This window comes from Saimiri boliviensis, chromosome 7 (assembly GCF_048565385.1).
Source record: "Saimiri boliviensis isolate mSaiBol1 chromosome 7, mSaiBol1.pri, whole genome shotgun sequence".
Classification (NCBI taxonomy): Eukaryota; Metazoa; Chordata; class Mammalia; order Primates; family Cebidae; genus Saimiri; species Saimiri boliviensis.
The window spans coordinates 32,147,068-32,163,501 of NC_133455.1; the positions used below are offsets into that span (position 1 = coordinate 32,147,068).

At 35.6% G+C, this 16,434-nt stretch overlaps 1 protein-coding gene across 5 annotated transcripts in view; it reads right to left on the bottom strand.

Moving 5' to 3' along the window:
• ANO4 (anoctamin 4) overlaps positions 1 to 16,434 on the bottom strand; it is a 390,977-nt gene that overhangs the window by 297,044 nt on the left and 77,499 nt on the right. The gene's annotated exons all lie outside the window — the stretch shown is intronic.

A 16,434-nucleotide genomic window follows, 5' to 3' on the forward strand; every position in this document is an offset into this window, starting at 1 on the left:
TGTGGTTGGGAGGAGGAAACCATCCCTAGAATCTCCCAAACACCAGTCCCTAGCAAGCAACATTGGTTCAGTACCACGGAGAGCACCCAACATGTCAGTATGTACCAAATACAAAAAGAAAAAAACAGAAGGTATTAGAAATAACACATCCATGGATAAGGCTAGTAAAACTCAATGCATCAATATTAATGGATGCCACTGGGCTTTCTGTAGACATTTTATTAGCTGCATCCATCAAATCATTATTATATCACATCAAAAGAATGAGTTTAGTGAATCTTTTTCTATGAACAATGACCATTTTCTATATCTTTTTTTTTCTCAATTCCGTCTCCAAACATATTTATTTTTCTGTCTTTAAACACAGTTTCAGAAAATCTGCTTTCTGAAATGTTGCCCTCTTTCATAATTTTTCATGTTTCATTTTTCACTCTGCTACACTGCTTTTGCTTATACATATTGCCCTTTTTCCACTAATCTACGTTCATTATAAAATACCATATCAACCACAACAGAGCTGAGAACAATGCAACTAACTTGCCCATCATAAGAGCATGGCTGAGTTATAAATAATTACATTTCTCTAGCTAATGATTTGATTGGTTCAAATTCCTCAGTGATGTGGATTCCCAAGCCAGTTGATTTTGGCAACAGCTTCTATAATAAAGTAATTTTGTGCAATTTAAACTTCTTATTTAAAAATTAATAGCCAACATATTATACATAATAACACTTAAATGCTCCAGGGAAACATCAGAAAAAATGTCCAGTCAACAGATTATGCATAATTGAAAACCCAGAATCATATAATTCCCTTTGTAAAAGCTGAAGATATATGCAGGAATATTTTTAATCATTTACCAAAATGGTATTAGTGTTAATTATGTGTACATATGTTAATGTCCATAATTAAGTGTTCAAAATTTTCACATCAAACTGGGAGGCTAGTTACTGAAGACTAATTCAAGGTCTAACTTGGTCCAGAATGGGCCGTCATATGTGAGGCCTATACATCTTCATAGTTCTTCTTAGTAAAGAGTCAGTTTTGTCTTATCACAAAATGTCTGTTCTGCTCCTTAGAAATTTGTGTCTAGTTAACTATATGACATAAGGCAGTGTGGTGCCATTTTGAATGTCCAAAATGTTTAAATTGCAAATTTTCCTTTTTACCTGAGCATTACTTAATGTTTCTTAGTCTCAGCTTACCTATCAAGAAATGAAATAATTTATATTTCAGAGTGGCTGAGGACCAAATGAAATCATGTTCATAGAGAATCTCGCACAGCAAGACCCAGAGCAGGCCCTCAATAAATATTAGCTCTCCAGATAATTAATGGATTCAGTATTTGTTTTCCTAAATGTTTGACTATTAAGTAGATTGTGAAACTAATTATTAATTTCCCTTTCTCAACCAATAGCAGCCACTATCTGATACCTTAGGTAAAACAGTTAGAATATATTGCTTCCTATGTTACTAATTGATATCAGTGAAATCATTTTGATGATACCATGACAAAAAGATAATTTATAAGAAATAAACACGAGAAAACACACCATTTTGTAACAAAAAGTTTCAATGTCATATAGTTTTTCAGCTAAAATCTATGCACAATTTGCACGAAATACTTTTGCCCTTCTAGATATTAAAAGTCCTTTTGAAAATGGATATCGATTACATTAAAAAATAAAACCAGCATACTCAATTTTTATGTTTTTAATATAGCTCCTTTGTCACTGAGTCCACGTAATCTGCCAATACTCAAATTAAAACAAAATATATGGCGTGGGTGTTTCTATGACAACTTAAGTTTTCTGGTCTGTGAAGCCATTTCCTCTGCGAAGTAAATATTCAGAGCTTTGTGTACTTCATTGATAAGATCTTCCCTGCTGGCTGCCAATGTTGCTTTATGCATCACACATTTGGATGTTTTGAAGAAAATCCGATTTCCTCCCCATCTGTGACAAACTGGCATTATTCAGAGTCACATTTCCGTAGAATACAAGACACGCTAAACCAGCTAATGTGACACTGTACCCTGAGACCAGAAGTCATCTTAACCCCATTTAAGGAAAACTGATATTTAGAAAATCTGTATATCTACAAATTTATACTAAATAGAAAGAAAGTTTGTCTAAAGTTTTTTTTGTTTTGTTTTGTTTTTTGAAATTTACTTGGAAAGGAATCTTTGAAATCTTTGTTTATTCTTTATTCATTCAACAAACATTTATTGACCCCTTACTCAGCAGTACAGGATTCTTCTCTTTGAAAAAGACAAGTGTAAGATTTGGTCACATGACTAACTGACAGTACAGTCAGGTCAAGCACCAGATCTTTCTGCTTCTAATCTAGTACTCTTGTCTCCAGCAGTCTCCTGACAGCCTCAAAAGCTCCAAGTTGCACAAAACAAACTCAGGTCTCTCCTAGGCTTAATTTTTATGTCAATGTTAGTTTTCAATTACTCATCTGCCCACTCATATCCAGAAAAATGTTCAAGCAACATTAGAAGGGATTATCTTTTAATGGCACTTTTCATAAATAAGATTTGTCGCATTTTTATTCCTATTGGCTGACTGGTTACTATATGAAAAATCTAATTATCTTTGCTATATGTGAACTATTCTAATACAGTATGTATGTGAACTTTAATTGCCAACTCATTTCATCAAATACATACTGTGCATGGATAATAGTTCATTCTTTAAAAAGATTTTATTGCAGTGGCTACCTACAGAGTCATCACAAACTACAAGGCATAACTTTTTCAGATTTAAAAATTATTTGGCTATTGTGGTTTGTAGTTCCAATACAAGTGCCCAAAGGTGGGGGGGACATGTAGGAGATTTATAAAAAAAAAAATAGATTTACTGCCTTATACAAATATACTAGTTTTAAAATTATTTAACATAAAATTGTTTTAAAACATCTGGCTTGTAACTTTAGTCTAAGGAAAGACTGTAAAGCCTTTTGCAATTTCCCAGAGTTCTATCTTTTATGAAAAAGTGAAAGCAGCAATATATGTCCTAACTCTCTTGTAAGCAAAAACTAAGCAAGAGAGAAAATGAAAGTTATGAAAAGGGAGAAGAAAATTTAGCATTTAAATGACAAAAAGGGGTAGCCTTCTACCTGTAAATGAAATAATAGATATTTTATCAATCTTTCTTTTTATCAAAAATTTTATCAAATTTTTCTTTCTTGTGATAATCCACTTAATATATTGTGATAATCCTTTTCTTCCTGAATTTGGCACAGATTTGAGCTGGCTTGCCTTAGAATTTGCCGTATATATGAGTAGATGAATTTTAAACTATAAAACAAATCATTTGGCTGCCATTTCCTCATAAAGTACAGTTAAAAGTGATATTGTTATGCCTGTAATAAACTAAATATTTACATAACACAAAGAGTAGGTGGCAAAGATGACATTGTAAATATCTGATTTTTTTTTTTTTTTTTTCAGAAATACACACTTGAATGAAAAGGTTAAGGTTAAATTTCTTTAGTGGATGTGTTGCTTTAAAGCAAATAATGCAGAAAGAGAAGGAAAAGAAAATACTAAGCAAAGCAAAATGTAACAAATTGTCAGATCTGAAAAGAAATAACAAAACAAATGGAAATATATCAAATTTTGTAATGTCAAGGAAAAGAAACATGAGAAACCTAAAGTTAGCACAAAGAAAGCATTAGTAAGACAAGAGCCCCAAAGATGAGGGGGACATCTACTACAATTTTTATTGATTCCTACTGGAAGGTGAAGTTTCTTCTACCATCTGCCCCTCCTCCCCTCATCTTATCAAGTAATAAGCCATGGTTGATCATATTTAAGACTTACTTTTGTTCTCCTCCCAGTGGCTAAGGTAATGCCCAGTTAGCATTCTCTCTTTTCCGTTCTCTTTTCCCATTGTTTTGGATTTCTTTGGAAACAATTTGCCTCCTGCCTTTCTGTCTCACCCTGTGTACATGTGCTTGCATATGAGCAGTTTTCTCTCTTTCACCACCTTTCTCACACTTTGGCCGCCAGGTCCAGGAGCTGCTGTCTCCCTTAAGAAGATCTGAGCAGGGTGGCAGCTAAGTCTTAAAGCAAACAGTATCTGTCACTTGTACACTGGAGCTGTTGATTTTCTTCAAATTGTACTTAGATCCAAAACTTGGGTTGGGACTTTGGAGAAAGAAGTGAAAAAAAACCTTCTACCAGCTGACTGGTCAAGGAAATCCAGCTTCGTTCAGTAGATCTCCACATGATGCAGCCTAGCTGACTGTGGCTCAGTAGGACAGGGGAAGCAGAAGCCTTTGCTGATAACAAAGAGTCACTTTATTTGCCCTGCTTAGATTTTGGTTAAGCTGCTTGAAAGATCCGTATCTCTTGAGTTGTTTCTTGTTATTTTTATTTTATTTTGATTTGTTCTGTTCTGCCCATAGAGTAAAGTAGGATTCTATTTGGTGGTCAGGATGGGAGCTGTGGACCAAAACACCAAAGATGTCCCAAATTGTTCTTCCATCAGGAAAAGGACTGGGCATTGATGGGCATGTGAAGGAAATGAGCACTTTCATACAGTGTCTTTGAGGAGGGGCAATTTGAGAATATCTATCAAAATTTAAAACACGCCTAACTGTTGAATGATCACTTTCATTTCTAAGTGTTAATACTACAGCAATGTCAGCCTACATACTGACATCTAAGATTTATGTACAAAAATGTTCACTAACTTGCTGTTTATACCCATAAAACATTGGCAGTAACTTAATGTTTATCAATAATGGAAGGCTTACCTAAATCACAGCATGTTGCCCCTGTGGTTTGGAGTACCATAGTGCTGCTCTGAAGAATGAGGTGGACCTATATATCCTAACACATCACTCTTCAAGACAAATTATTTGAAAACAATAAGTTGGAAAATTATATATATGTTATGATAAATGTATATTTTTTAACTACACATATGTGACTCTGTCTCCACCTCTTTTTTCTTTGTCTCTATGAAGCTGAAAGCATATTCTCCAGGACTGGTATTGGGATACCAGATAAATTAATTGAGTCATTTTATTTTTATTCTTCCATTCCATACCAATTTTTTAAAATAATAACCACATATTGCTTTTATAGTTTAAAAAATTAAGTTCTATTCTGGGCATACCTGTTTAAAAACTTCTGTCTAACAAATAGGACTAAGAGAAAGGCAAGGCCTTCCTCATTGCTCCAGCCACTGATATCTACCATCCCAAATAAAGTTCCTTCTACACATCACAGTTGTTTTATTAGTTCCTAGAAATTTACTACTAAGTTTTGATTATGCCATTTGGTGGCATATTCGGGTACCATATGGTAACTGACTAGACATGACTACACTGTGTGAGCCATTTCTATAAATAAAGCCAGTGAAAATTACCTCCAGGGCATCAACAGGTGAATTGGTGAGCCAATCCAAAATATAGAAATGTCCCTTTAGTTCTGATAACCATCAGCATTTTTATTCAAAAGTGTGCCGGCCATGGCATACCCAGAGAGTGCAAGGTAAATCAGCTCCAACAACTAGCTATAATGCTGACCAATGAAAATAAGATACACAAAATGATGCCCAGCTGAGCACAATGCAAATCACCGGACTTCGCACTGTTAATGAGAAAGTGGATCCAGCACAATCAGGGTCAGGATGACAAAGCAGAAGGAAGAGCAGCAGCCATCACTTGATCATGTTCCCCATCAGCACATGAAAAACGATTAACGCTGCAACCCAGCATTGCAAACCCAGGATGACTAGGCCTTCGGGAGACACTTTGGAAGGAAATTCAACAGTGGAGGTAGTTCAGAATCTCAGCTGCTGGCTTACATTTTGCCTATGCACTCATTCTGGGTTTTTTTGGGGGAAGGGGTGGGGGAAGTTAATTGACATAGCAGTAGAGAAAGAATTGTGCAAGTACTACTGACAGCTCTAAAACACTCAATTTATTTTATCATGGGAGTTAGAGATAAGCTTGCCGAATTACATTTTCTCAATTCTGAGGCACGTGTTTGGCTTTCCTTGAGACAGTAAATTTACGCCACAAATACATCTCAACATAGAGTTTTAAAACCTGTTTTGTAATCACCTTCTGCTTGTGCTCTGTCAATTCTCATGCTACATAATAATCAGGTAAGAAAAGAAGGACTTTTTTTTTTTTTTTTTTTTTTTTTTTTGGAGAAACCAGTTTTTTTGTTGAGGTTAATGGGGTAAAAATAAAAGCAGAAGAATCATCAATTAACTGTTCGAAAGAGTTTCTTTGGTAATAAAAATGAGGTCAGATTTTAACAGGTTGAAGAATGAATAGGTTCCAACAATGTGGTAGGCTGAGGTTAGGTGGGGGGGCCCCCCTTCTGCTCTAAACATCTAGAAACATTAGATGAAAGGTAGCCACACAACCACAAAAGCTATAAATGCCAAACCAAACTGGATGGAAGGGAGAGGAGAAGCAGAAAAAAAGGGAAATGGAGGGAGGGAGGGACCCACAGCCAGAGCTTATAATATACAGAAAGGTCAGGGGCAGAGAGGTGACTTAGAGACACTACACGCCAGATACCAGGGATCAAAAGACAAATAAAACATGGCCTCACCAACTAAGGAACTTGATCTGGGCTTCAACCTGGACACCAGTCATGGTGATTTAAGTGCGCATGGAGTTGGAGCAGGCAAAACAGAGAAGGAGAATTACGGAGAGGAAACAAGACAAGCAGCAGCACCCACTCAGTTTCTCCTATAGCCACCTCAACTCTTGCATGCTTTCATCACAGTTTTTAAAAAACATTTTTGTCAACAAATTAAAAACTCAGAAAAATGTGATTGGCATTTATGCTATTACTTTTAAAACCCGTTCTCAGGTTAAGTCAACCTTTATTTCATAAAAAAAAAAAAAAGTATGAAGCAGAGAAGCCATCATCACTAATTACAACCTAGAATTTTAAAACATAGATTTCCTCCGAAACAATTTAGAATTATACTAGCAGCTATGCTTGTTTTGCTCTGATCTCAAATCACAAAACTGAGTAAACTAAAATATCATTTTATACCACTGATGAATCTTACTTTAAATCATAGGAATAGACACATATCTCTCTCAAAGTTGCTATTAGCTGAAATATAGTTTTCAACTATCTTATAGTATTTAAGCACTCCAACATTACATATCTCTTCCCCTTTCCTATAAATATTGCTGGTACCTATTTACCTGACAGCATTGGTAAACTGTCCCTCTAGTGAAAGAAACAAACATTTTAATCTACCCTGAGTTTTCTACAGTTAAATTTAACTTACATTTGGGAATGCTGAATTAGAAAAGGTACAGAGTAGTACATTTTGGCTATATTTATTTTTCTCTGTTTATATTATATAAGACATTGAAAATTAGCATGACATCATTTAAAGACAAACTGGACAACCGAACTCATCTAATGTCATTGCTCAGATTATTTAAAATACGTATTTTTTTAAGAGAACTTACCAGTTGAGAACTACCAGCCTGCAGATTTGGAAGCTGAATTCAGAAAGGTTTAGCAGTTTATTCAATGTCACAAACCTAGAGTAAGACATCCCTGAGCATAGAGCTAAATGATCTGAATCTTAGACTGTTCTCTCAACAGTGCCTATTTCTCCCATTAAATATTCTATTATTATTGTTTTAATTATTTACCCAGTTTATAATGACAAAGCTAGGAGCTATTTAATGCCAGGAGCTATTCTAAGTAGCACTATAAGTATCTGATGTAGTGAATAAAGTTAAAGGATAATGAGCCTGAAACCAGCATAAAAGGGGGGCTCTGTTACTTGACCTCAGCTTAGCAAACAATCTCCATTACCTTTGTTAAATATAGACTGATACCCACAGCTCACCAAGCCTCATAGCTTAAGTTGTCTAATCTTTAGCCCACTTGTCCATTTCCATTCGCTTTTAAGTTGTAGGGTTTAACAAGAATTACTTGTGCTCATTTCCAATTTTTTTATGCCATGTATACTTATTATAGTAATTATATAATTTTAATTAAATATTATATAAACCAATGAAATATAAATGTAGAAAGTTGATATTTCTATTTAGAAATAAGCTAAAAGCTAATGAAAGACTTTATAAGACTGAGTCAAACGTACAAACATGTTGCTATACAATAGCAATTGTAGTAATAATAACGGAAATAATAAAATCCTACAGGAATTCATTAAAAAGTTAGAGAAATTCTGCACTTAGATTGTTTTCATAAGTCTCTAAGTCCTCATAGGTAATGAACTGCAGGCATGCTTATGCAAAGAAGAAAATGTAGAACAAAAAAAATTAATGAATTATTACTTGAAGAAACACCTTAATCCCACACCAAAATGCTGACAAATTAATTTATGTTTTAGGTTAAAAGAAATTGTTCAAGGAATGCATGTATCATATTGTTTTAACTATTCTCTCATTTAACCATCTTTTTCCATTGACCAACAAAATCAGTCCTAAGCATTTAGAATAAGAGGGTTTCCAACTGTATTTCTGGCAATGTTAAGAAAGTTCACAGTATGAAAATCAATGACCAGTTTAGCAGACATAAACATGGAATCCAATAACAGCAAAGTTTCTTTCTGTCACTCATGGCTATAGAATTTGCCCATCCTTTAGTAAGGAGACATGGTAATTATATTACAGTAAACCCCACATTTTACATGTATTAACAATTTTTTAGATAAATAGCTAAGTTGGCTATTTAGTAAACCTGCACATAGCTTCATTAGAATACTGCTTTAAAGCTTCTCAACTATTTTCTTTTCAATATCTCAAATCACATCCAAACCCAAGAGGACCTAACTAGACTCTAACTAGGCTAAGCCTAGGCAGGGATTACCCTAGGTTGTGTCTGCTGGAAATAACATAATATGATTATATTATTCATATCCATAGATACAGCTAGAATATAAATTGCATGCCTGCCTGCTTTAACCTTACCAAACAGACAAGTTTTACAAGCATACCTCACAGCCAGATAATCAAGCATTTTTTAGTCTTTTAACATATATGTTGAAAGGTCTACACAGCATATATTTAAGGAATTATGGATTGAATTTTATATCTTCCCACATTCCTACAAAATAATGACCCAAAGGCAAACTGGTATGTATTTCAGACCTCTGCATTCAAGAAAACTGTTCCTAAGTCATTCCTCACAAGATAAATATCTAAGTTTTTTAAATATCTAAAATCAGATGTTCTAATCTTTATTTTAAAAAATAAAATTTACTCAACAACAACTGAATTTAGAAGGCTATAAACTCTGGACATATACCAAAGAAAGAGGAGACAATTCTCAATTACAAGAAGCTTACAACTGAAAAGTTTAGAAAAGTGAATTGTATTGTAAAAATATACACACCAAAACTTGAAAATAAGTGCATAAATTTCCTTGCAATGTTCACAGAAGATAAAGTATGATGTAACAATCACAGTACAATGTGCTAGAATCTAAGACACCTTTACAAACAGCCTTATTTATCAACACTTTCTCCTTTCTCCTTTATAACCAGTTCAAGTCCTATTGACTCCACTTTCTATTTCTTAAAATCTACTCACTTCTAACTGTACTGCCACTAACTTATTCTCATCTAATCTAGTCTCTAGTTTACCTCATTTCCAGAAATAAATTATTCCCATAGCCTCCTAAATGAGGCATCTGTACGTACTCCTTGCTTCTTCCTTAAATATTTCACACTCATTCCTACCACAGGGACTTTGTAACATACTGTTCCTGCTGTCTGAAATATTCTTTGACCCATTCTAGACTGATAATGGACCACTCATCTTTCAAATCTTTCATCAGAGAAGAGTTCCCTCCAATTAAATTATGCTTCCACAGTTACTCTCTCATGTCATTTGCCTATAATTCATAACAGTGATCACAATTGGTAATTATATATTATTCATGTGTTTGCTTCATGCATCTATCCTACTGCACTCTAGATTCCATAAAGACAGAGATTATACTATATGAGTTCACTACTATCATTTTAAATAAATTAATGAAATAATATGCCATGCAATTAATACTATGACGGTTATATATTTTAAATGCCTTGGGAACACAATTTTAAAAATTAAAGAAGAACACAAGAAGAATTAAGAGTTTAAGAGGTTTTAAAAATTAACTTCATTCTCTTCAAAAATGTACCGAAACTTACTCCATAGATCCTACCTGCCAATCTACAAGATCTGTTTCTGTACACAAGTTGCATAAATTGATAAAAGTTTTATTGCTTATTGCAATATGTAAATATGTCAAATAGTTTTGTGATGGCAAATACTCAATTTTGTCCTCACAAGACTTTATGTTGGCTGGAAAAAATACACATAAATTCACTCTCTCTCTCTCTCTCACACACACACACACACACACACACACACACACACAGTCACACATACATATACATATAGATGTAAAGTTATTTCCTAAATACAAATATATTATTTATTAACAATAGTATCTAAACTATTCTTATTTGAAGGCTGGTAATTCTGAATTGTATTCTAGAGAAAATCAGAATTACCATTTATATACAATCATTTTCATACACTTTCAAAGATATGAAAACAGGCTTATAAAAATTTACCACATATTTAATCCAAATAACAAAGTAAATGGCAGTATAAAAAATGAAATAGCATGGGTTTTGCAAAATATTGAATGCTATACGTTAAATGCTTATGGTACTTAACAATGACTTTTAGATCTCTAGCTACATCATAGATATTGTCTATATACAACACTCATACTTATCTACTCATCAATCAGTGCCAAATACCAAAAATACTTTGAAAGGCAAGTCCCAGGACTTGTCAAAGTCAATGATTACATCATTACAACAAATACTAGCCATGACAGCTCTGAAAGCTCAGAGAAATAAAGTAACTTGTTGAGGGTCACAGAGAAATTTAAATTCAGGTTTGTCAGATTTCAAAACTATACAGTAATGTTTCCCAGATGGCCAAACTGCAAATGGGTCATTTTTTGTCTAATCTCTAACCACCACATTCTTATGTATCCAGAATAGTTAGGTAAAATAACCATTCACCCCCACTCCCATCACTTACACACTTGCTCATTCTCTCTCATTCTCTCTCTCTCTCTCTCTTTCTCTCTCTCTCTCTTTCTCCCCACCCCCTCCAGGCAGCCCTCTTAGTAGATTACCAAGTTAAAATGACCACAGAGCATCCACCTAATCCATGATAAAATCTCACACATCTTCGTCCCACCAACTTGCAGCCATCTCCCTGCAACCCCCTCTCCCACTTCATTCTCAATGGCAGCTCTCATCACAGCCTTTCACAGGTTCAGGTTTGGGATGTATATAAGAATCTGGAACCTCAAGTCCCTGAACTCCCACCAGGGAATAATGTCAAGCTCAATGAGGGTTCCTCTCACTCGGTTTGTAGTGAAGATAGAGTACCCTTCTCCCACCCCCACATTCACCAGGGCTCCAATGTCAACTTCATACATATTATGGAGCGGACAATAACTCTTACACAACAGTTCACATGTTCTAAATGGGTAACTGATATGGAGGAGCCCATTCTAGTATTCTTGGCCATTGGGATCTCAGCCAAAACTGAGATAGGCAGAGTCCCACCTTAACATCTTGCTACATTTATATCAATAAAAACACATAGGACTAGAGAAGAACATCAGAGCGTCTTTTAAAAATAAAAAAGATGCTAGCATTCATGCTTCGATAAATGCTAAAATTCTGGCCCTGCCTCTCTTGCTTTCCTCCATCCTTACTGTTTTCTATGCATTCTGTCATATGAACTTGCAGCCCTTAAACATTAGAAAAACATAGGAACGTTAATATAAATGGGCATGATAAATCATATTAGGGTGATAAAAATGTTCTAAAACTGACTGATGATTACTTCACAACTTAGTAAATTTGCTATAACTTACTGAATTCTATACTTGAAATGGGTGAATTATATAATGTGTGAATTATATCTCAATAACTTTTTAAGTTTGTATTTCTATATTACATAAGGCACCACAAAAAATTTCTGGGAACTACAAAATATATAGTATACAGTTTTCTAGAATTAAAGATCTTCCTATTTGGTAGAGGAATCATGGATGCAATCTGTTAGAGTTATATTAAAGTATATACAAAGCAGTGGTAAGAAAACAGGGAGGGGAGTTATAGCTAGAGGCTAACCTAACACTTGAGGACAATGCAAGAGTTAGAGAACTGATTGAAAGCCTTATTACACACAGTAGATGAGTGGTCTTCAAACATGTTTGCTCATGTATGGCCCAAAGATTCAAAACAAAACAAAACAAAAATCTATGTATCCTCTTCTGAAGATCTGTCCCAACTTAGTGAAGTTTTAAGTTGACTTCATCATAAGCTTATAGGATTACAAAGAATGGAATTTCTGGCATACATAAACATTGAGGTTTTAAAACAAAACTGTCATATCATATCCCACGTTCATCCATTTTTAAGATATCTGACCAAGCTTAAGCTCCTTTTTATCAGCTGGAAAATTTATATCACTAGTTTTTCTCCTTTAACTCATATCCAGCCCACTTACCCACAGAGTTTTATCCCAATGTAGCATATGTTTATGTTGGAAAGTCTTTTATTGTTCACACTACCATACTTCTCTGCAAAGAAATATTTCCAATTGCTGCTCTGTTTGGTGCCCAGGCTGTTTCTACACCCCTGCACAATGCACTATAGTAAGATTTGAGATGGATAAAAAGGATGCCTTACTTTGCTAAAATGGAAAAAGAGGGATTGTAAATGGGAAGGTGAGAAATGAAACTGAGCATACAATCCAGACTCTGGGAATTCATTCCCTTAAAACCTTCAATACTTTGCTAAGTGTTTGGGTTCCCTTACCCAAAAGGACCTATTTAAAGCCCTTGGAGAGGATCACCCATTTGTCTGAGCAATAAAGTGGGTCCAAATAATTTTCTATGCATAATCCTGGCCAAGTTGCTTGGTTTTCCCATGCTTCCCTTGGAAATAAGGAAGGCAATCTGCTACTCAGGTACATGTCTTTGCCAGGCAAGTCAACGTCCTTATACGGATGCTAACACCAGCTTTCATTTGACACTGCTAGGACATCATGTCTCTCTTTAACTAGCTACACAGAATAGCTACCCTCTAGGCTCTTACTTGTCAGAGAGTAATGCATTTCAAGTTCAATGATAAAAAATAATTTTCAAAACCTTATTTGAGATAAACAATACACAGGAAAGATTACTTAAAGGACAAGTAGTCCGCCCACTTTTCATATCCCTGAGTCAAACTGACCAGCAGAAAACTGGTTCCTAAATAAAACCTTACTGATTGTTTTCATAAAATTTTGCTTTGAGGCAATGCTATTAACACAAAAGTGTCTTATGAGAATCAGCCTTGCAAAGCTTGATGATTTTCATAACAAAACACAGTGTAATCTTCGTGGGGACTCCTGGGAGAAATTCTTGTCTGATGTTGGTACTAAGAGTATGGTTAAAATCATCCTAGGCAACTGGTTTATCTTTACCCCCACAAGCATGTTCTTTTCCCTCTGGCTGAAAGCTTAAAGCCTTTAAAGGAGGCCTCTGTACCTGACACGTAGGTCTTTCTGACATGCAATTTAATTGTATTCCTGCTTTCATTTTGTTCCCACCTCTTCTTTACTTTTGACCTACTTTTACTTCATATTATTAATGCATGTATGCACATTATTATGTATGAATAGGGTAATATATATACATAAATACATATATACTGGAGTTTTGTCCTATAATCTCGTGCTATTTTTATAGCCAGGAAGGCAACACAACTACTTCCCTATAAAATATTGCCTATTTTGTAAAGCTTGGAGTCATGAATATGCTGAAGACTGACACATAAAATCAAGTGACCAAGAACACAAGGCGTGAGCATCAGGGTGTCTAAAGCAATTCAAACCTAAACTGAGTATAGGAGTACTTAGTCAACAGAACAACAACAAAGCAATAACAACAAAATACAAAACCCAGTTCTAGATTTCAATCAACAACCATTTTTTGAGCTCCTACTTTATGCCAGATTCTGAGCTTAGTGTTAATAATTAAAAGGAAAATAAGAATGATTCATGATTCAAAGAGCCTACTACAGTCTGTGGTGGAGAGGAGAAGAATTGTGTGTGTGTGTGTGTACACATGTGTGCATATGTGTACATGTAAGTAGGTATGTGTATATGTGTACACTCATGGTGTACCATCAACACTATGACGTAAGCCTGTATAAGGTTATACAAAACAGGCGCCAGTTAGTGCTATCTACAGGGACAATACAAGAAAGGCTTTACATTGACTACCATGGTTTAGGGGAGTCTAGCTTATCCACCATCCTGGCTACAATAATAACTGAAAAGTTATTTAACTGTGACTTATGACAACAGCAGCAGGTAAAATTAAGAAAGAATGAACCCACCTAATTACAATAAGGACTGTGCATGGTTTATTATACAGTTAACTAAAGAATAATAATCTGTGTCAAACTAGAACCTTTGGTCTAGTTTTAACAGTGGCCACTCTTGTTCAGTTCTGATTTCATCTTGTACTGTGGAAATTTATCCAGTCCACAGTGACTGAGGCAGACTGTGGGTATGGTTTCCAACACTGATGTTGCAGGACAACTCTGAGTCCTTATAAGCTGCCTAAAATCCTTCAAAAGTCAGGCTCTGATAAAAGGGGAACCTGGCTGGGATCCGCAAAAAACTTTCACAAATGTCAGCTTCATTATATAACTTCACCTGATTTACAGAAATATACTTATTTGAAACTGAAAGCACCGCATCACTCAAGAATATCTTCCAAAGATAAGGGAACTGGCCTGACTCAAGTCTCCAGAACATCTTTGCTAATGGATATGTTAAAAAAAAACCACCTTGGATATATTAGACAATTTATAATTTTCAGGTGCATTTATTTAACCCACATTCCCAAGATCTATGATCTGTGAGTCCTCTCCCATGGCAGTCAATTGAAATTTAACAGGATGTCAATTTCTTGCATTACCAGGACTTTGATTACTATTTCCTGAAAATTCTCAGGCTCTGAAATTGTTTAAAGCTAAATTTAGGCATGGTTTCTATAGATTTTATTGCCCAAGAATAGACACCATTTATGTACTTGTGATTAACCCTATTTAACACATCTTCCCAGGGTGAGGCAATTTCAGGAATTCTCTATTTAATCATGTCACACAATCCAGTATGGCTCACAAGTATACAAATAATAAAAGTGTAGCCTGTAAGAGTTCATGACGGTGCACTCATCATATTGGCCACATGGGCTGCTCTTACTAAAGTGACCTTCCCTGGCAATTCTTCTCTCATCTCCCCATAAAATATTGTATGTCTACAGTTAGCAGTTATCTAATCTAGACTTGCCTATTTTTCTTCCTACGCACACTTTCCTGTATTCTTCCAGTACCAGGTTCAAGACAGATCCACAGTTCTACCACCTCTTACCACCTCCAGAATCACTATCCTGTTTCATCATTACCTCCCTTTCAGGACTTCTGCACCAGCCTTGTAACTGACCTACTTATACCCTGACTCCCTATTCTCCACACAGCAGCAAGCAAGATCCTTTGAAAGGCTTCCAGTCAAGTCATGCTACTGCTGTATGCAGAATATTGCGCTGGCTCCCCATTCTCATTCTGAGTAAAATCTGAATACTTAAGCCACCTCATCCACCACTCTGCTTTAGCTCTTTTGGTCTCCTTATTATTCCTTAACCATGCCAAGAACAGTCCCTTCTCAGGGCCTCTGCACTGGCTGTTCCCTCTGCTCGGACACCATTTCTTGTATATCTTCTGGTTCACACGCTCTCTCCCTCCTCCACTCAGGTTTCTGTTCCAACATCACCTTGCCCAGAGGACTATCCTGATTAGCATACTCCTAACCACCTTCCCTTTCCCCTTCATCCTGCTGCATTCTGCTTCATCATACAGCACTGCCTGATATATCAGCTTATGTATCACCTTATCAGGTTCTTCCCATTTGAATGGGATGTCTCTGGGACCAGGGAGCATATTTATCTTGCACACTGCTGCATGCCTAGCACCCAGAACAGAGCCTAGCATACAGGTGATTCCAATAAATAATTGTTGAATGAATAAATCTTACATAGGGGCCCTCTTTCATTCGTCATGTCACTGTCCTAGTTTAAGGGAAAACAGGTCTCTAACAGGGTCCACTGTTATAATCTCCATACTAGTATTCCTGATTTTATACCCACACCCTTTTAATTTGCTCTCTACATGGCTACCAGAGTTACGTAGTCTACAATCTGACCTTGTCCTTTCCTTGCTCACAATTTTCTCCAGTGTCTATAGAACATAGTACAACCTCTTCTGCATGTCATAAAAGTCTATTGAGATCTGTCAGCTGCCTGCTAGCTAAGCCTAATT